Source organism: Chlorocebus sabaeus, chromosome 10 (genome assembly GCF_047675955.1).
Source record: "Chlorocebus sabaeus isolate Y175 chromosome 10, mChlSab1.0.hap1, whole genome shotgun sequence".
Classification (NCBI taxonomy): domain Eukaryota; kingdom Metazoa; phylum Chordata; class Mammalia; order Primates; family Cercopithecidae; genus Chlorocebus; species Chlorocebus sabaeus.
Window position 1 is genome coordinate 62,616,635 of NC_132913.1, and position 21,492 is coordinate 62,638,126.

Below are 21,492 nucleotides of genomic sequence, written 5' to 3' on the forward strand. Positions count from 1 at the left end.
ATGAATTCTTCATATTGTTACTCATATATCAGTTCTTTAGAATTTCTTAGCCTTTAAGTACTCTAAGCCTTGGATGGAACCATTTAGGGAGTAGCTAGATATATGCAAATAATATTATGATTTAGAAACATTTCTGCTTTATCAAAGTGAAAAGATAAATATTGCGAACACTGAAAATGTGAAAATAAGGTTCGAGAGAGCTGCCAACTATTTGGGTACCAGTTAGAAAGTATCTTCATCTGATTCATCACTCTTGGGTTTGGCAAGTCTTTCTAATTCTTCTCCATCCCCACTGGAACTCTCCCAAAGATTGCCACTTAGATCTCGGATCCTTTCTTGCCTAGGTGTGTATTCTGGACCTTGAGGCTTGCTGGCAATATAAATAAATATAGAGACAAGGACTGATGGGGCTTCCAAGAAAAATTCCAGGGAGGGCCTGAAGTCAAAGACCAGGACAGACACTGTTGTGATAATGACAGTGGTAACCTGGGCCCTTAAGACATGGAACATGTCCAGGAACTTCAGAATGAAAACCACTGAAAGGCCCTGGAATGCAGTTACAAAAATAAGGGCTACTGAAAATGCATTGTGGCCATAAAAAATTCCACAGTTCTTAATCTGATCACAGTTACTCCTCTGAAGGCCCAGAGTCAGCCCATTAAACAGAATGCCAAAGAAACAGAGTTTGCTGTTCTGTATGAAGATGGTTTCAGTGAGCTGGTTCCCTTCCTTCAATATCTTTTCATTATAGATATTAGCCATCGAAGAAATAAAACACTGGACTATAATAAGAACATGGCCCATGCCAAGATGGACGTGACTGAAAACCTTGACTGTGGTGTTCCATTTAGCTTCAGGAAAAGTTCATTCCTTTGTTGTACAATTGTCTTTTCTGGGACACTCAATTCTGAAAAGAAGGCAGGAATTGGATGGGCTGAAGAAGGCATCATGATGAAATCCATGTCCTGCCAAGTTGTGCTGTAAAGTTTTAGTCCCAGCAGTCAAGGCCAAAATAGACAAAAATAAAATCAGGAAGGAAGCCCACTGGATCCAGTTTAGATGCCCCTTCAGCACTATCCTGAATAGAAGAGCTGTTGTTACAATGCTAAAATTTGAGAAGACAACAGCCATGGCCTTTCTTTATGACACAGAATGACACAAGCACACAGAAAACTAGCTTCACCAGTTCTGAGCACACATTCACAGTAGTTGGAAGATAATCATACTTGTTTTCTTCATTGGCAGCATACTTCACCAGTAGTATGTGACTTGAGCTTAAAGCAATGAATATGGCACCTAGCAGGAATGTATACATTGTTGACAAGGGGTATATTATAAGATGACTACAGCACTGTTTTTCCATTCCACTGTTTTTTAATTGCATCCTAGAGCTGAGACAGTAACTGTCTGGCCCCATAGTAGCAGCAGTAGCCTTTAGGGTCCATAGGTGGAGAAGTTACAGTAGGTATAGGCGAAAGAGCCTCTGCTTCTAAGCCGCCTATTGCAGAACCTCTTTACCTTTTTTTTTTTTTTTTTTTTTTTTTTTTTTTTTTTCCAGATGGAGTCTTTCTCTGTTGCCCAGGTTGGAGTGCAGTGGCACCATCTCTGCTCACTGCAAGCTCCACCTCCTGGGTTCACACCATTCTCCTGCCTCAGCCTCCTGAGTAGCTGGGACTACAGGCGCCTGCCACCGCACCTGGCTAATTTTTTTGTATTTTTAGTGGAGACGGGGTTTCACTGTGGTCTCAATCTCCTGATCTTGTGATCTGCCCGCCTTGGCCTCCCAAAGTGCTGGGATTACAGGCATGAGCTACTGCACCCGGCTTCCCCTTTATCATTTTTATTGTGTCTATTTGATTCTTCTTTCTTTTCTTCTTTATTAATCTAGCTAGTGGTCCATCTATTTTGTTAATTTTTTCAAAGAAACAGCTCCTGGATTCATTGATTTTTTTGGAGGGTTTTTTATGTCTCTATCTCTTTCAATTCTGCTCTACTCTTAGTTATTTCTTGTCTTCTGCTAGCTTTTGGATTAGTTTGCTCTTGCTTCTCTAGCTCTTTTAATTGTGATGTTAAGGTGTTGATTTGAGATCTTTCTAGCTTTCTGACGTGGGCATTTAGTGTCATAAATTTCCCTCTTTACACTGCTTTAGCTGTATCTGAGAGACTCTGGTACATTATCTCTTTGTTCTCATTGGTTTCAAAGAACTTCTTGGTTTCTGCCTTAATTTCATTATTTAGCCAAGAGTCATTCAGGAGTAAGTTGTTCAGTTTCCATGTAATTATGTGGTTTTGAGTAAGTTTCTTAATCTTGAGTTCTAATTTGATTGCACTGTGGTCTGAGAGACTGTTTGTTATGATTTCTATTCTTTTGCATTTGCCGAGGAGTATTTTATTGCCAATTATGTGGTCCATTTTATAATAAGTGCCATATGGCACTGAGAAGAATGTATATTCTGTGGATTTGGTGGAGAGTTCTGCAGATGTCTATTAGGTCCACTTGATGCAGAGCTGAGTTCAAGTTGTGAATATCCTTGTTAATCTTCTGTCTCATTGATCTGTCTGATATTGACAGAGGCATGTTAAAGCCTCTCACTATTATTGTGTGGGAGTCTAAATCTCTTTGTAGGTCTCTAAAAACTTGTTTTATGAATCTGAGTGCTCCTATATTGGGTGCATATATATTTAGGACAGTTAACTCTTCTTGTTGAATTCATCCTTTTACCATTAGGTAATGCCATTCTTGTCATTTTTGGTCTTTGTTGGTTTAAAATCTGTTTTGTCAGAGACTAGGATTGCAACCCCTGCTTTTTCTTGCTTTCCATTTGCTTGGTAAATTTTCCTTCATCCCTTTATTTTGAGCCTATGTGTGTCTTTGCACATGAGATGGGTCTCCTGAATACAGCATACTGATGGGTCTTGACTCTTTATCCAATTTGTGCTTTGTTGGGAGAAAAACCCACTCATCTGGGCTGCCTGGATTCCTCAGAACTACCAGGAGGAAAGGTTAAGTCTACTGGTCCAGAGACTGCAGATGCCCCTCCCCCTAGGGGCTCAGGCCCAGAAAGATCAGGGTTCTGTCTCTGAGCCCCTGGCTGGAGTTGCTGGAGTTTGTGAAGAGAGGCCCTGCCTAGTGAGGAGGAATGGGTCAGGGCAGGCCTGTAGAGGCACTCTGGTTGCAGTTTGCCACAGCTGGTGTGTTGGGCTGTGGGGGACACCTCTTGGGAACAAGTTGTCCAGCCTCCCTGGCTCCAGCAGGGGAAAAATACAGCCTGAAGCTTAGAAATGGCTGCCGCCCTTCCCCTTCCCAGGGAGCATAGTGTCTTAGGCAGCTATCTGTCCCAGTGCTGGCTGCTGCCTCTTCCCCAAGGAGCTCAAATGGCTTAGACAGCAGGCAGATGCAGCTGTGTTGCTGGTCACCCCTCCCCACTGGGAACTCAGCAGGCTTAAGCTGATTCTAGCTGAGAGGCTGTTGAGAATCTGTGCAGCTCTGGGGGTGGGACCATAGGCCCAGTGGCATGGGTTCACAAGTGGGATCTTCCAATCCATGGGTTGCACAGTTCCATGGAAAAAGCACAGTTTCCCTGGCTGGGCAGCATGCTCACTGACTGCCTCCCTTGGCTAGCAGGTGGGGGCTACCCGGCCCCATGTGGCCCTCAAGTGGGCTGCCACATCACATTGCTCTTCCTTCCTCTTTGTGGGTCACACCAGCTACCTAGTCAGTTCTAATGACAGAATCTGGATATGTCAGTTGCCGGCCAAGATTTACATGCTATGGTTCGTTTTGATGGAAGCTTCCTGTAGTGGCTGCTTTCTAGTTGGCTGTCTTGTCCCCATTCCCCAGCTGTCATTTTTATTATTTCTCTCATTCTACTTATTTTTTGCTTGATTCGTTGTTTTTCTAGCTTCTTATGGTGCATCATTAGATTATTTATTATCTTTCTGCTTTTTAAATATAGGCATTTATTGCTATAAACTTTCTTCTTAGCACTGCTTTTGCTGTATTCCATAGGTTTTGGTATTTTGTGTTTCAATAAATGTTTTTTACTTACTCCTTAATTTCTTCCTTGACCTAATGGTCATTCAGGAGCATGTTGTTTAATTTCTATATATTTTTACAGTTTCCAGAGTTCCTCCTTTTGTTGATTTCTGGGTTTATCCCATTGTGGTCTGAGAAAATACTTGATATTATTTTCTTTCTTTCTTTCTTTTTTTTTTTTTTTGAGATACTCTGTCACCCAGGCTGGAGTGCAGTGGCACCATCTCGGTTCACTGCAAGCTCCGCCTCCTGGGTTCACGCCATTCTCCTGCCTCAGCGTCCCGAGTAGCTGGGACTACAGGCACCCACTACCACACTCAGCTAATTTTTTGGTATTTTTAGTAGAGATGAGTAGCTGGGACTACAGGCACCCACTACCACACCCAGCTAATTTTTTGGCATTTTTAGTAGAGACAGGATTTCACCATGTTAGCCAGGATGCTCTCGATCTCCTAACCTTGTGATCTGCCCACCTCAGCCTCCCAAAGTACTGGGATTACAGGCTTGAGCCACTGTGCCGGGCCTGATTTCAAGTATTTTCTTTAAGTTTTAAAAATTTGTGAAGACTTGTTCTGTGTCCTAACATATGGTCTGTCCTGGAGAATGTTTCACATACTGATGAGAAAAATTATATATTCTGTAGTTGTTGGATAAAATGTTCTGTAAATGTCTATTAGGTCCATTTGGTCTAATGTGCTGTTTAAATCCAATGTTTCTTTTGAATTTCTGTCTAGATGATCTGTCTCATGCTAAGAATGGGGTGTTAAAGCCCCCAACTATTATTGTATTAAAGTCTGTGTCTCCTTTTAGATCTACCAATATTTGCTTTACGTGTCTGGGTATTCTGGTGTTAAGAGCATCTTCTTCCTACTTTTTTTTTTGACGTGAAGTCTGTTTTATCTGATGCAAGTATAACTAATCCCATTCTCTTTTGGTTTCCATTTATATGGAATTTTTTTTCCACCCCCTTTCTTTCAGTCTATGTTTTGTTTGTTTGTTTGTTTGTTTTCCCCCGGGTGAGGTGGTTTCTTGTAGGCAGCATGTAGTTGGGTCACTGAAAGAAATCCATTCAGATAGTCTGTATTATTTAAATGTAAAGTTCAATCCATTTACATTCAAAGATATTATTGGCATGTGAGGGCTACTTCCGGTCATTTTATTAATTGCTTCCTGGTTGCTTTGTATATTCTTTGTTTCTTTCTCTTTTGTTTATCACTGCAGTTTACTGGTTTTCTGTAGTGGTAACATTTGAGTCCCTTCTTTTTCTTATTTGTGTGTTTGCTCTACCAGTGAATTTTATACTTTTGTGTGTTTTCATGATGTTATATATCGTCTTTTTGCTTCCAGATGTAGGACTCCCTTAGCATTTCTTGTAGACCCAGTCTAGTGGTGGTGAAATATCTGTTTTTGTTTGTCAGAAAAGACTTAATTTCTCTTTTAGTTATAAGGGCTAACCTTGCTGGGTGTAGTATCCTTGGCTGAAAGTTTTTTCTTTCAACACTTTAATACATAATCCCATTTTCTTCTGACCTATAAGGTTTCTGTGGAGAAATCTGCTGTTGGTCAGGTGGGGGTTCCCTTATAGGTGGCTACATGCTTTTCTTTTGCTCTTTTTAGAATTCTTTCTTTGTCTTTGACTTTTGACAGTTTGACCATAATGTGTCTTGCAGAAGATCTTTTTGAATTGTATCTGTTTGGGGATCTCTTAGCATCCTGTATCTGGATGTCTAAATTTGTTAGTAGACTTGGGAATTTTTATTATTTAGTTCCACAGGTTATCTAACTCTTTTGTTTTCTTTTCACCTTCTGGGACACTGAAAATTTGAATATTTGGTAGCTTTATGGTCTCTCATATGTCATTTAGACTTTGTACATTTTTAAATCCTTTTTTCTTTATTTTTGTCTGACTTGGTTATTTCAGAAAGACCTGTCTTTATGTCAAGTTATTCCTTCTGCTTGATCTAGTCTATTGTTGAAGGTTTCAAATGTATTTTTAATTTCATTTAATAAATTCTTCATTTCTAGATTTTCTGTTTGGTTCCTTTTTATGATATCTATCTCTTCAGTAAATTTCTCGTTATGAATTATTTTTCTTATTTCTTTGTATTATTTTTCTGTATTCTCTTGTATTGAGTTTCTTTAATATTATTACTTTGATTTTATTTTTGAGTCAGGATCTCTGTTGCCCAGGCTGAGTGCAGTGGCAGTCATGGCTCACATTAACCTCAACCTCCCAAGCTCAAGCAATTCTTCCACTTCAGCCTATCAAGTAGCTGGGACCACAGGCATGCACCACCATGCCTGGCTGATTTTTTTGTAGAGACAGGATCTCCCTGTGTTGCCTAGGCTGGTCTCAAATTCCTGGGCTCAAATGGTTTTCTTGCCTAGGCCTCTCAATGTGCTGGGATTATAGGTATGAGCCACTGCACTTGGCTCAATGTTATTATTTTGAATGATTTTTCCAGAATTTCATAAATTTCTTTTTGATTATAATCTGTTGCTGGAGAATTACTGTTTCTTTGGAGGTGTCTTATTTCTTTGCTTTTTCATAGTTCCTGTATTTTTACCTTGCTATCTGCACATCTGATGTGACAATCATGTCTTCAAAATTTTTTTTTATTTGCTTTGGTAGGGTAGAACTTTTTCCTGAATATGTATCTATGACACGGGTTTGGTACAGCACTTTGGTTTTGATGCATGCAGTAGTGTAGTCTTTGTATGAGTTTGTTGGCTATAACCACTGTCAATAGTATATGTGAGTTCCTCAGTGCCTCAGAGTGCAATGGTTAGTGGAGGCTCTGATGAAGGTTTGCTGGGGACAGGGATGCCAGGTGAATTTGTCCTCAGGTTCCAGTGGTGGCAGTTGTTGGCTGAGCATGCCTGTCCTTGGGCTCCGGGGTGACATATGTTGGTGCAGGTGTTAGTGGGTCCAGGTTGCCAATTCTTGAGCTTTCAGGTAGCTTGGTTGGGTGCCATGAGTGGCAGTGGAAGGCCAGGTGGGTACACAGATTCTCAAGCCTATGGGCAACAGGCATAGTGCATGTATTAGCAGTAGAAGTGACAGGACAATTATATGGCTCCTAATTGGTCCACACTGGTGTTAGCAGTTGCTGCGAAAGGGTGGGCAGGCCAGTCCTCAGGCCTGCAGGAGATATGTGCAGGCAATGTCAACTATGGTGGTAGTGGCAGGTTGGAGAGGGCTGACCTCAGGTCCCCAGAAGGAGTGCTTCAGTGCCAATGATGGAAGACTGGGCGGGGCAGTCCCCAGGCCCCTGATGGCATGCTCAGGCACTGGGGAGGCAGAAACTGGCCTAGCAGACCTGTTCTCAGGTCTCCTGGTGATGTGCACAGGTGCTGGCTATGTATGTAACCCTGCCACTGGGGAGGGCAGGGTTCTTCTCAGTGGCCCCAGCTATCTGTAGGTGCCTGGGGAGCAAGTGCTTCACTTGCTCTTTGGCCATAGGCAGTCGCAGCCTGCAGTGTTGGTGGCTGCAGTGGGGGAGTTTGTCCTTGAGGTGTGTAAATATGCATAGTGGTTTCTCTGCTGGGGTCAGCAGGGTCATTGCCAATGGCTCACAATTCCGCCCTGGCAGCATCAGCCAAGGTAGTGGCGACGGGTGGGGAATGTCAATGAGGATCTAGGGAGGTGGAGATACAGAGCTGTTGGGCTTGCAGGCAGGATTCAGTCTTTTGGGGGCTGGATCTCCATATGGCTCTTTGCTGTAGCTACTTATGGCTCAGGGTGTGTGGGAGCCAGCATGGGCCCCCTCTCTGGAGCAATGCCTTCCTGTGTTCTCCAGGCAGCTCCCCCTGTTAGTCTCAGGGTTTATGTGATTTGAAGCCTCTCCCATAGCTAGGATTGCAGGATTCCATGGTAGGAATGTGGACCACTGAAGGTCGCTCACTTACCCTTTTCCCACATTGGGCTCCCAGTAGATCCTGGCCAAGCAGACTGTCCTGTTTTTCTCTCCCTCCTTGCTTTAGGTGTTTGTTGTCACTTCTCCATTGAATTCCAGTGTTCTTTCTTAGATGATCTATTTGAAGTGTGATTATCTACTCACTATTTTTGTTCTTTGTGAAGGAGGCAAGTACCAGATGCCCTTGTCATTAAAATTTTAATTGAAGGAAATGTAGTGCCTGAAGGATTAAAAGAGAAAGAAATAGAGAATAAAAAGAGATTTGATAAAACAAAAATTACTAGTGAACCAAATATATCCCAACCTCTAAGCAGGGACATATACAGACATCCTCATAAGGAACCCAGAAACTTTGATCTTTCATTAGACTTAATGTTTTCAGGCTGATTTTTAAACTATGGCAGTCTCTTTGCAAAGACTGAAATCTGAAAGTTGCTTCTTGTGCTGATTTAAAAGATATGAACTGACTTTTTTATTTTCGAAAGGCATGTCCTTTGTTGCTCTAGAAATAATAATAAAAGTAATATCTTAAGGTCAAGCAGTCCTTACTTCTACATATTCAGCATTTCCAGCCCTGTATTTTTTACCATACATGGTCTACATTAGGGTCGTTGGGAAGTTGATGTGCTTCTGAAAAGTAGTGTGCAAATAGCCTTTGGCAAATCTTAACATTTGAAAAATATCCTGAGTGACTTTTTTATTTAAGGAAATTAAGTGGTTAGTCGTTTTGTTAAATGAGTAGTTAATGCTGCAATTTGTCTTTTGAGTGTAATGTTTGTATTTTGCAGTTCCCTTATATGTAAGTGACCTCAGTAGACACATTTCTTCTTTATTTTCTTTCCAGGGACTTCTTCTTTCTTCCTAGTCATTTATGGCTGTCACATCTTGGTCTAATAAGATGAGATGACTGCTTGGTTCACTGTGGTGTCCCCTTCCCCCTCTAGATCTATGACCTCCACCTAGTCCTCTTCCATGTTGGCCTTTGGGTAGGCTAGAACATGGAAGGATGAGGGTGACTTCTTTTCTTCATCCATAGTGACTCGCTTTGGGGTCAACAAATTCTTAGTCTTGACTTCCCATACCCCACCCTGGATTCCCGTGGGATGAAACTGAAGGGCTGTGATTTTGGGGACCTGGACTTGGGTCAAAATCATTCATGACCTTATCACATGGACCAGATCAAAGTTGGCCAGATGGAGGGCTATATTATCTCACCTCAGGTGATCTGCCTGCCTCCGCTTCCCAGAGGACTGGGATTACAGGTGTGAGCCACCACACCCAGCCGTGTTAAAGCTTTTAATCCAGAAAAGGGCACTCTGAATGGGAAATCACATTCAGAATTTGAGTCTGGCATCCAGGCTCCCTCAGAGGGTTATTACTAGGCTGAACTCTCAATCTCTGCATGAGAGCTCAATCCACTCAGTATGACCTGTGGCACAAGATATATAGAAAGCATGAAAACAAGAGAAGGAGAATAAAATAAATAAGAGAAGTATGGGAAAGACTATGATACTATGGATACTTGAAAACAAGAGTCCAAGCAATAGACTCTAGCAATAGAAAGCAAAGTTTCTTTAGCAATAGAAACTATGATTTTTACCTGATTTTATATGATTTACCAGAATACAGACCCCATTTCAATATAATTCAATATTTCTTGATTTTATTGCTCAAATTATTCCTGCCTTGGCCATCAGAAGCTCTTTCAGTTAGCTATTCTATTTTTTTTTTACACCTCTCTCTCTGTCTCTTTCTGTCTCTCTCTCTCTCTCTCTATATATATATATATATATATATATTTTAATTTTTTTTAGATGGAGTCTTGCACTGTTACCCAGGCTGGAGTACAGTGGTGTGATTTCGGCACACTGCAAGCTCTGCCTCCTGGGTTCACACCATTCTCCTGCCTCAGCCTCCCGAGTAGCTGGGACTACAGGCGCCCACCACCATGCCTGTCCAATTTTTTGTACTTTTAGTAGAGACGGGGTTTCACTGTGTTAGCCAGGATGGTCTTGTACTCCTGACTTTGTGATCTGCCTGCCTCAGCCTCCCAAAGTGCTGGGATTACAGGTATGAGCCACCACACCCAGCCATACATCTCTATATTTTTAAAAGCACTTCCTTACTTTCTGATGTTACAAGATGTTCCAGGCTTATATTGTGTATTTCCTGTGCAGTGTTAGAAACAGCCATTTTTCCAAGTGGCGCTGGTTCCTTTTATCGTAGAATAGTAGTAGAAACCAAGATCTGGGTGGCGTATATGCTTGTTGTAATTCACTTTTCATCACATAGGCCTGGTGTTTTGGTAAATTATGACAATACATTTGCATTGCAACTTTGGCCACAATCCAGAATTCTGACTCCATAGGTCTGTGGTTCAAGCCTCAGGTGATGCTGATGCTGCTGGTTCATGAACCATGTTTGGAAAATCATTGTATTATGGGTTAAATTGGCTTTTGAGTTCAATTCTGGGATCCAAAGCATTCCAAGTTTAAAGCTACTGATATGCGCAATGTGTCTTTTCAAATTTATCTGCTAAGAGATGTTAGGTGCTGTAACTGGGTTTACTTATGCTGGGTCATTTATGACAGGGAAGTATGCAGCTAGTGTCAGATATGGCCCAAATCACTGAAGACAAGTCACATTAGAGTTCCCAAACCCATTACTTATAAGCCAGGAGTCCAAACTCTGCTTTAGCTTTTCAACTAATAAACTGGGTAGTCTGATGAACTTCTCCAGTAGAGAAGTAAAAATGGAGGAAGAGATACTATTTATATGCTTATGTAGTAGAAGGGGAGTATTTTTTTCTCCTTAAGTTCAGGTATTGGGTTGCTATCAGAGAATAAAAGTACTCAATTTTTTCCATATTAGGTTGCTCTTTAGTAAGTCTAATCTTACCCTAGACGCCTGGAAAGGAATTTGGTAAAAGGAAGATGATTAATTATTTTCATTTTTTATTTTTAAAAATATGTATATATTTTGGTAACTAAATTATTTTTATTATTTATAAAAGTGGCCACTTTTACATATCTATTGTCTTAGTCAATTTTCTGTTGCTATAACAGAATATCACAGACTAAGTTATTTACAAAGAAAAGAAGTTTACTTGGTTCACGGTTCTGCAGGCTGGGAAGTTCAATGGCATGGCTCCAGCATCTGGTGACAGTCATCTCACAGCAGAAAGGTGGAGGTAGAAGTGAGCAGGAGAGGCAGAGAGAGGAAATCAGGCCAAATTTACTTTTATAACAAACCAATTCTCCTGATAATTAACCCAATCCCAAGATAATGAAATTAATTCATTCATGAAGACAGAGCCCTCATGACCCTAATCACCTCTTGTAGGGCCTCTCAACATTGTTATAATGGCAATTAAATTTCAACATGAGTTTTGGCAGGAACATTTAAACCATAACATCTATTATAGCTGTAGATTCATAATGATTTTAAAGCATCCCTAATAAAATTACTAGGAACCTTGAAGCATTCTAAAGGGGAAAATCTAGGAATGGTGGTGGGAATAAAATTAACATTTACTGATACCTGTCATTATTTAGTGTATGCTAAATTTTTATAACAAATATACCCCCAAATAAAAATGGCTTTAACAAAAAAAAAAGTTTTTTTTCTTACATGGCAGTCTAGAGTGGGTATTCCAGATAATGGGGTAGCTTAAGACAGGGGAGGGCAGCTGGCTCTGCTCCATGCAGTTATTGAGGGACACAGGCTGCCGTGTGTAGCATGTGGTTGCAAAATCTGTATGATATTGTTCCAGCCCATGGAAGAATTGCTATGGCAAGGGAATAAAACTGAGTGATGCAGCCTAAACTATGTTACTCCTTGGGCATGGGAGAGGTTTCTACAGGGGTGCTGGGTAGACATGAATAATCATTTCTACAGGATCCTTACTCCTATCAAAACTTCCCTTCACAAAAAGTTTGTAAAATTAGATATTTGTGCCTTCATGTAAATTAACACATGGAAATAGTCTTCTGGGACTTTAAAATTTTAAATCTTAGCTCTGCTTATGGGGCAAAGGGCTTTATTCCTGAGAAGGAAGTGCAAGGACTAGACCCAGCAGATAGGGGTTAGTTCTTTATGTTAAATTGGGCCAAGGATGGCTGCTGGGAGCTTGGGGAAGGCAACATGGTATCAACAGGGCATTGCAGGCAGATAGATGGACCTGGGTTAGAATTCTGTGACCTTGGGCAATGCACTCAAATTTTCTGGGCTTCAGTTTTCTTATGTATAAAATGGTAAGAATATAAAATTCCTTATGAAGTTTAATGAGGAGTGGGATAAAAAACATAAGGTGTAATGAATGTAGATTTTTTCCTGAAATCACATGTCAGAAGTGCCACCATTCTTTTTACATATAAGGATGCCTCTGATGAACAAAAATATGTATTAATACATCTTTTCTGACAGTTCCAACATAGATATACAATCTAGGATTTGAACAGTTTATAACAATGCTTTAAGTGGTGCTCATCCTGATCTCTATCAATCTTTCCAATGTTCTCATAGGATATGTATAATTTGGGTAATTTAGAGAATTAAATTTTTTTCTTTTTCTTTTTTTTTTTTTTTTTTTTACCATATCCTTTGTTGTCTTCATTTTTCCCCTTTAGCTAATGCAAGATCAAATTAATTAAATCTTTTGATGTATCAGGACAGCTCTTAGAGTCAGTGTTAAGGTAAGGACACTGAACTTTTCCACATGGTTGTAGCTTTATAACCTGAACACAGATTTAATGCCATGTCTTTTAGCCTCTTGGAGATTAATTACTGTACCAAATGCTATACGAAGAACAGAATCCAAATCTGCTATTTTACGAGGATATGTGAAAGCAGCTGCTCTGTCCAGGCATGAGACCGCAGGGGATGCTCACTCCCTAGAAGTTTCCCCTTTGTGCCTCTGGTTGGTCCATGGGTCTGGGCAAATCATAATTAGAAAAGGGGGATAATGATGACTGCCACTTCCTAGCCTCTGGGATAATGGTAGTGAGCATCAGAGCCAGGCCTTTGGGGCTGGGGAACTTGCTGTTGGGAAGGTGGTATATTATCACACCAAGCTTTTCTGCCGTTTTTCTCATTTAGAACCCAGAATATTTTGGCTCACTTAGGAGCAGAACACATGGACTTATAAACAACTGGAAATATGTCTTTTAATCCTGCATAACGTGAATGCTGTTTTAGTTTACCCCAAAATGCACCTGTAGGTCTGGCAAGCAGCAGTTTTGGGTTCCTGTACTCTCCCAGCACTGGAGAGTCATTTCTTTTTTTTTTTTTTTTTTTAAATTTATTTATTATTATTAAACTTCAAGTTGTAGGGTACATGTGCACAACGTGCAGGTTTGCTACATATGTATACTTGTGCCATGTTGGTGTGCTGCACCCATCAACTCGTCATTTACATCAGGTATAACTCCCAATGCAATCCCTCCCCCCTCCCCCCTCCCCATGATAGGCCCCGGTGTGTGATGTTCCCCTTCCCGAGTCCAAGTGATCTCATTGTTCAGTTCCCACCTATGAGTGAGAACATGCGGTGTTTGGTTTTCTGTTCTTGTGATAGTTTGCTGAGAATGATGGTTTCCAGCTGCATCCATGTCCCTACAAAGGACACAAACTCATCCTTTTTTATGGCTGCATAGTATTCCATGGTGTATATGTGCCACATTTTCTTAATCCAATCTGTCACTGATGGACATTTGGGTTGATTCCAAGTCTTTGCTATTGTGAATAGTGCTGCAATAAACATACGTGTGCATGTGTCCTTATAGCAGCTAATTTATAATCCTTTGGGTATATACCCAGTAATGGGATGGCTGGGTCATATGGTACATCTAGTTCTAGATCCTTGAGGAATCGCCATACTGTTTTCCATAATGGTTGAACTAGTTTACAATCCCACCAACAGTGTAAAAGTGTTCCCATTTCTCCACATCCTCTCCAGCACCTGTTGTTTCCTGACTTTTGAATGATCGCCATTCTAACTGGTGTGAGATGGTATCTCATTGTGGTTTTGATTTGCATTTCTCTGATGGTCAGTGATGATGAGCATTTTTTCATGTGTCTGTTGGCTGTATGAATGTCTTCTTTTGAGAAATGTCTGTTCATATCCTTTGCCCACTTTTGGATGGGGTTGTTTGTTTTTTCCTTGTAAATTTGTTTGAGTTCTTTGTAGGTTCTGGATATTAGCCCTTTGTCAGATGAGTAGATTGCAAAAATTTTCTCCCATTCTGTAGGTTGCCTGCTCACTCTGATGGTAGTTTCTTTTGCTGTGCAGAAGCTCTTTAGTTTGATGAGATCCCATTTGTCAATTTTGGCTTTTGTTGCCGTTGCTTTTGGTGTTTTAGACATGAAGTCTTTGCCCATGCCTATGTCCTGAATGGTACTACCTAGGTTTTCCTCTAGGATTTTTATGGTATTAGGTCTAACATTTAAGTCTCTAATCCATCTTGAATTAATTTTCGTATAAGGAGTAAGGAAAGGATCCAGTTTCAGCTTTCTACTTATGGCTAGCCAGTTTTCCCAGCACCATTTATTAAATAGGGAATCCTTTCCCCATTTCTTGTTTCTCTCAGGTTTGTCAAAGATCAGATGGCTGTAGATGTGTGGTATTATTTCTGAGGACTCTGTTCTGTTCCATTGGTCTATATCTCTGTTTTGGTACCAGTACCATGCTGTTTTTGTTACTGTAGCCTTGTAGTATAGTTTGAAGTCAGGTAGCGTGATGCCTCCAGCTTTGTTCTTTTGACTTAGGATTGTCTTGGAGATGCGGGCTCTTTTTTGGTTCCATATGAACTTTAAAGCAGTTTTTTCCAATTCTGTGAAGAAGCTCATTGGTAGCTTGATGGGGATGGCATTGAATCTATAAATTACCTTGGGCAGTATGGCCATTTTCACGATATTGATTCTTCCTATCCATGAGCATGGTATGTTCTTCCATTTGTTTGTGTCCTCTTTGATTTCACTGAGCAGTGGTTTGTAGTTCTCCTTGAAGAGGTCCTTTACATCCCTTGTAAGTTGGATTCCTAGGTATTTTATTCTCTTTGAAGCAATTGTGAATGGAAGTTCATTCCTGATTTGGCTCTCTGTTTGACTGTCACTGGTGTATAAGAATGCTTGTGATTTTTGCACATTAATTTTGTATCCTGAGACTTTGCTGAAGTTGCTTATCAGCTTAAGGAGATTTTGGGCTGAGACAATGGGGTTTTCTAAATATACAATCATGTCGTCTGCAAAGAGGGACAATTTGACTTCTTCTTTTCCTAACTGAATCCCCTTGATTTCTTTCTCTTGCCTGATTGCCCTAGCCAGAACTTCCAACACAATGTTGAATAGGAGTGGTGAGAGAGGGCATCCCTGTCTTGTGCCAGTTTTCAAAGGGAATTTTTCCAGTTTTTGCCCATTCAGTATGATATTGGCTGTGGGTTTGTCATAAATAGTTCTTATTATTTTGAGGTACATTCCATCAATACCGAATTTATTGAGCGTTTTTAGCATGAAGGGCTGTTGAATTTTGTCAAAAGCCTTTTCTGCATCTATTGAGATAATGATGTGGTTCTTGTCTTTGGTTCTGTTTATATGCTGGATTATGTTTATTGATTTGCGAATGTTGAACCAGCCTTGCATCCCAGGGATGAAGCCCACTTGATCATGGTGGATAAGCTTTTTGATGTGCTGCTGAATCCGGTTTGCCAGTATTTTATTGAGGATTTTTGCATCGATGTTCATCAGGGATATTGGTCTAAAATTCTCTTTTTTTGTTGTGTCTCTGCCAGGCTTTGGTATCAGGATGATGTTGGCCTCATAAAATGAGTTAAGGAGGATTCCCTCTTTTTCTATTGATTGGAATAGTTTCAGAAGGAATGGTACCAGCTCCTCCTTGTACCTCTGGTAGAATTCAGCTGTGAATCCATCTGGTCCTGGACTTTTTTTGGTTGGTAGGCTATTAATTATTGCCTCAATTTCAGAGCCTACTATTGGTCTATTCAGGGATTCAACTTCTTCCTGGTTTAGTCTTGGAAGAGTGTAAGTGTCCAGGAAATTATCCATTTCTTCTAGATTTTCCAGTTTATTTGTGTAGAGGTGTTTATAGTATTCTCTGATGGTAGTTTGTATTTCTGTGGGGTCAGTGGTGATATCCCCTTTATCATTTTTAATTGCGTCGATTTGATTCTTCTCTCTTTTCTTCTTTATTAGTCTTGCTAGTGGTCTGTCAATTTTGTTGATCTTTTCAAAAAACCAACTCTTGGATTCATTGATTTTTTGGAGGGTTTTTTGTGTCTCTATCTCCTTCAGTTCTGCTCTGATCTTAGTTATTTCTTGCCTTCTGCTAGCTTTCAAATGTGTTTGCTCTTGCTTCTCTAGTTCTTTTAATTGCGATGTTGGAGTGTCAATTTTAGATGTTTCCTGCTTTCTCTTGTGGGCATTTAGTGCTATAAATTTCCCTCTACACACTGCTTTAAATGTGTCCCAGAGATTCTGGTATGTTGTATCTTTGTTCTCATTGGTTTCAAAGAACATCTTTATTTCTGCCTTCATTTCGTTATGTACCCAGTAGTCATTCAGGAGCAGGTTGTTCAGTTTCCATGTAGTTGAGCGGTTTTGATTGAGTTTCTTAGTCCTGAGTTCTAATTTGATTGCACTGTGGTCTGAGAGACAGTTTGTTATAATTTCTGTTCTTGTACATTTGCTGAGGAGTGCTTTACTTCCAATTACGTGGTCAATTTTGGAGTAAGTACGATGTGGTGCTGAGAAGAATGTATATTCTGTTGATTTGGGGTGGAGAGTTCTATAGATATCTATTAGGTCTGCTTGCTGCAGAGATGAGTTCAATTCCTGGATATCCTTGTTAACTTTCTGTCTCGTTGATCTGTCTAATGTTGACAGTGGAGTGTTGAAGTCTCCCATGATTATTGTATGGGAGTCTAAGTCTCTTTGTAAGTCTCTAAGGACTTGCTTTATGAATCTGGGTGCTCCTGTATTGGGTGCATATATATTTAGGATAATTAGCTCTTCCTGTTGAATTGATCCCTTTACCATTATGTAATGGCCTTCTTTGTCTCTTTTGATCTTTGATGGTTTAAAGTCTGTTTTATCAGAGACTAGTATTGCAACCCCCGCTTTTTTGTGTTCTCCATTTGCTTGGTAAATCTTCCTCCATCCCTTTATTTTGAGCCTATGTATGTCTCTGCGTGTGAGATGGGTCTCCTGAATACAGCAGACTGATGGGTCTTGACTCTTTATCCAGTTTGCCAGTCTGTGTCTTTTAATTGGAGCATTTAGTCCATTTACATTTAAGGTTAAGATTGTTATGTGTGAACTTGATCCTGCCATTATGATATTAACTGGTTATTTTGCTCGTTAGTTGATGCAGTTTCTTCCTAGCCTTGGTGGTCTTTACATTTTGGCATGTTTTTGCAATGGCTGGTACCGGTTGTTCCTTTCCATGTTTAGTGCTTCCTTCAGGGTCTCTTGTAAGGCAGGCCTAGTGGTGACAAAATCTCTAAGCATTTGCTTATCTGTAAAGGATTTTATTTCTCCTTCACTTATGAAACTTAGTTTGGCTGGATATAAAATTCTGGGTTTAAAATTCTTTTCTTTAAGAATGTTGCATATTGGCCCCCACTCTCTTCTGGCTTGAAGAGTTTCTGCCGAGAGATCTGCTGTTAGTCTGATGGGCTTCCCTTTGTGGGTAACCCGACCTTTCTCTCTGGCTGCCCTTAAGATTTTTTCCTTCATTTCAACTTTGGTGAATCTGGCAATTATGTGTCTTGGAGTTGCTCTTCTCGAGGAGTATCTTTGTGGCGTTCTCTGTATTTCCTGGATTTGAATGTTGGCCTGCCCTACTAGGTTGGGGAAGTTCTCCTGGATGATATCCTGAAGAGTGTTTTCCAACTTGGTTCCATTTTCCCCGTCACTGTCAGGCACCCCAATCAGACGTAGATTTGGTCTTTTTACATAATCCCATACTTCTTGCAGGCTTTGTTCATTTCTTTTTCTTCTTTTTTCTTTTGGTTTCTCTTCTCGCTTCATTTCATTCATTTGATCCTCCATCGCTGACATTCTTTCTTCCAGTTGATCGAGACGGTTACTGAAGCTTGTGCATTTGTCATGTATTTCTCATGCCATGGTTTTCGTCTCTTTCATTTCGTTTGTGAGCTTCTCTGCATTAATTACTCTAGCCATCAATTCTTCCACTTTTTTTAAAGATTTTTAGTTTCTTTGTGCTGGGTACGTAATTCCTCCTTTAGCTCTGAGAAATTTGATGGACTGAAGCCTTCTTCTCTCATCTCGTCGAAGTCATTCTCCGTCCAGCTTTGATCCGTTGCTGGCGATGAGCTGCGCTCCTTTGCCGGGGGAGATGCGCTCTTATTTTTTGAATTTCCAGCTTTCTGCCCTGCTTTTTCCCCATCTTTGTGGTTTTATCTGCCTCTGGTCTTTGATGATGGTGATGTACTGATGGGGTTTTGGTGTAGGTGTCCTTCCTGTTTGATAGCTTTCCTTCTAACAGTCAGGATCCTCAGCTGTAGGTTGTAGCTGTAGGAGATTGCTTGAGGTCCACTCCAGACCCTGTTTCCCTGGGTATCAGCAGCAGAGGCTGCAGAAGATAGAATATTTCTGAACAGCGAGTGTACCTGTCTGATTCTTGCTTTGGAATCTTCCTCTCAGGGGTGTACTCCACCCTGTGAGGTGTGGTGTGTCAGACTGCCCCTAGTGGGGGATGTCTCCCAGTTAGGCTACTCAGGGGTCAGAGACCCACTTGAGCAGGGAGTCTGTCCCTTCTCAGATCTCAACCTCCGTGTTGGGAGATCCACTGCTCTCTTCAAAGCTGTCAGACAGAGTCGTTTGCATCTGCAGAGCTGCTGCGTTTGTTATTATTTACTGTGCCCTGTCCCCAGAGGTGGAGTCTACAGAGACAGGCAGGTTTCCTTGAGCTGCTGTGAGCTCCACCCAGTTCGAGCTTCCCAGCAGCTTTGTTTACCTACTTAAGCCTCAGCAATGGCGGGCGCCCCTCCCCCAGCCTCGCTGCTGCCTTGCCGGTAGATCACAGACTGCTGTGCTAGCAATGAGGGAGGCTCCGTGGGTGTGGGCCTCTCCCGGCCAGGTGTGGGATATGATCTCCTGGTGTGCCTGTCTGCTTAAAGCGCAGTATTGGGGTGGGAGTTACCCGATTTTCCAGGTGTTGTGTGTCTCAGTTCCCCTGGCTAGGAAAAGGGATTCCCTTCCCCCTTGCGCTTTCCAAGTGAGGCAATGCCTCGCCCTGCTTCAGCTCTCGCTGGTCGGGCTGCAGCAGCTGACCAGCACCGATCGTCTGGCACTCCCCAGTGAGATGAACCCAGTACCTCAGTTGAAAATGCAGAAATCGCCGGTCTTCTGTGTCGCTCGCGCTGGGAGTTGGAGACTGGAGCTGTTCCTATTTGGCCATCTTGCTCCGCCGCACCCTGGAGAGTCATTTCATAAGCTGGTGTTGACTTTCTAGATGACACAAAATTGACAAAAGTTGGATGATTTGTGAAGGCTTTCTGATCAGTTTCTACCAATTATTTGCACTACATCTGGCTTACACATGTTGCATTCTCATATGACATACTTCATTTCTGTTGCCTGACAGTGACTATCTTAAGAACCCTATGGAAAGTAAAAGCTGAAGCTTTCTCTGCTCAATATTCATTTTCCATTTTTATGGTATATGGACTTCAAAGTAAAAAGCAAAATGACCTTGGGAGGACAATGCACATCAGATTGCATTAGTGGTGCCATCACGATGACAAGGTCTTGCCAATCATAAACATTTGTAGACTCCATTTCAAGCACTCACTCATGTAAGTAGTTCCAACACCATCAAATTTCAGGACAGTGAAAGAAGGTGGATGTGTCACTGGAATTTGTTAGGGTGGGACTTGACTAACCAGAAATATTTCAGGGGCTATGTTATAGTAGGTCAGACCTCAGCTCTGAATGATTGAGACGTCTGCAAATGACCATTGGCAAGAAGGTAGCCTCTTTGAGCAGGGTTTGTCCCCTGAAACCAGAGGCAGTTTTACTGTAAAGTCAAATAAAACTTAGCAATGTGGTCACATAGCTGTGGTTTTGAAAAGTTTGCTCCCAAAACTTGACATTGTCCCTTTCCACTCCCAAATCCTCCCCTTTGTGCCTCTCCTTGAATTGGGTGGTGTTGAAATGGCTGCAGGAATTTTGGGTTCTGGCAAGGGGAAATTGAGTTGGGTGTACATTTATTTTGGGTTTAAAGGGATATATTCATGTGGTTTTCAGTCACTTCTGTATATAGTTAAGTTATTTTTAGCCATTCTGGTGAAAGAATGACTTCCAGGAATACTTCTGGTGCCTACTAGGCTGATACACCCAAGTTTGTGAAATGAATGTGCAGGATCGGAAGTAGGACCACAGTATGAACGTGCCTTATAGTGCCTGACACAAAGAGTAGGTGGGTGTTGGAGGAGAAACATGATTAAACGTTTTTTCAAAAAGTTCAGATGTAAAATTTTTGAATGGAAGGTTTGGTTTTCATCAAAGCCTCATCAAAATGAAACTTTTCCTCTGCCAGAACTATTTTTGATAATGCAGTGTGCAATTATAAGTGCACCACACATTTTCTTTTCTGTGGGGCATCAAGAGTTCCTGTGTGGCAGGGCAAATGTTGTAGCATTACTACCAATAGCACAAACATCTGTAGGTGGGGTTGCATGTTGTGTGCACCCCAAATATTGCATTGTGTCTTTAAGATACTGATGTATATTGCTCTGCTAAAGACTGGTGGTTCCAGAGAAGAAGGCACACAAAATTGCCACTGATTCAGCAAACAGAAAAGTCAAGACACAAATCGACATACACTTATTGAGTCAATGGATGTTGTGTGAGTAATTTGATTTACACAATTATTATACCTCAGTACAATGTAGTGGTAGTTTAAAAATATGTTTTAATTGTCCCTGTACTTGCCTCAATTTGAGATTATATATTGTATAATTTTTCAGAGTATGCAGCCAAAAAATAGAAAAAACAGAGTTGTACCAGGAAGTTAATTATAATTACATATGCATTTTTCTGAATTTTATGAAGTTTATGGTATTTGCCAGCTTTTAAAACATTTTCATTTTTTGTAGTTAGTTTTTTCCACTCAAAATAAAAATCTATAACTTCATTTAATGTTGTGTATGTAATTTTGTTTTTTCTTTCTTAAGGAAACCTCCTCAAATTGTATAACCTTCAGGTATCACAAAACCACGATTTTCCCGTGTTTGCAACGTAAGAAGATAAATAATCGTCAGAGTTACACGTGGTTTACAGTATCCTAAATCTTAAATCTTTGGTTGAAATTTTTTTAAAAAATGCATTTGGCACTCTAAAGAATTGCAATGGAAGAACAATAGAAAAGTTATCCCCACACTGCCGCATCTCTATTACCTCAAACATAACAAAACATAACAAAACAAAACAAAACAAAACAAAACTCCAGAGTCCAGCTGTTAAGTTTCTGGATCTATCCTTCCCTCAAGCTGCCTTCGGGAG

The 21,492-nt window shown here is 40.8% G+C and overlaps 1 pseudogene; it reads right to left on the reverse strand.

Annotated features, from left to right (window-relative positions):
• Positions 1-207: 207 nt before the first annotated feature.
• Positions 208-1,399, reverse strand: LOC103217365 (UDP-sugar transporter protein SLC35A5 pseudogene; annotated as a pseudogene).
• Between the last annotated feature and the right edge of the window lie 20,093 nt (positions 1,400-21,492).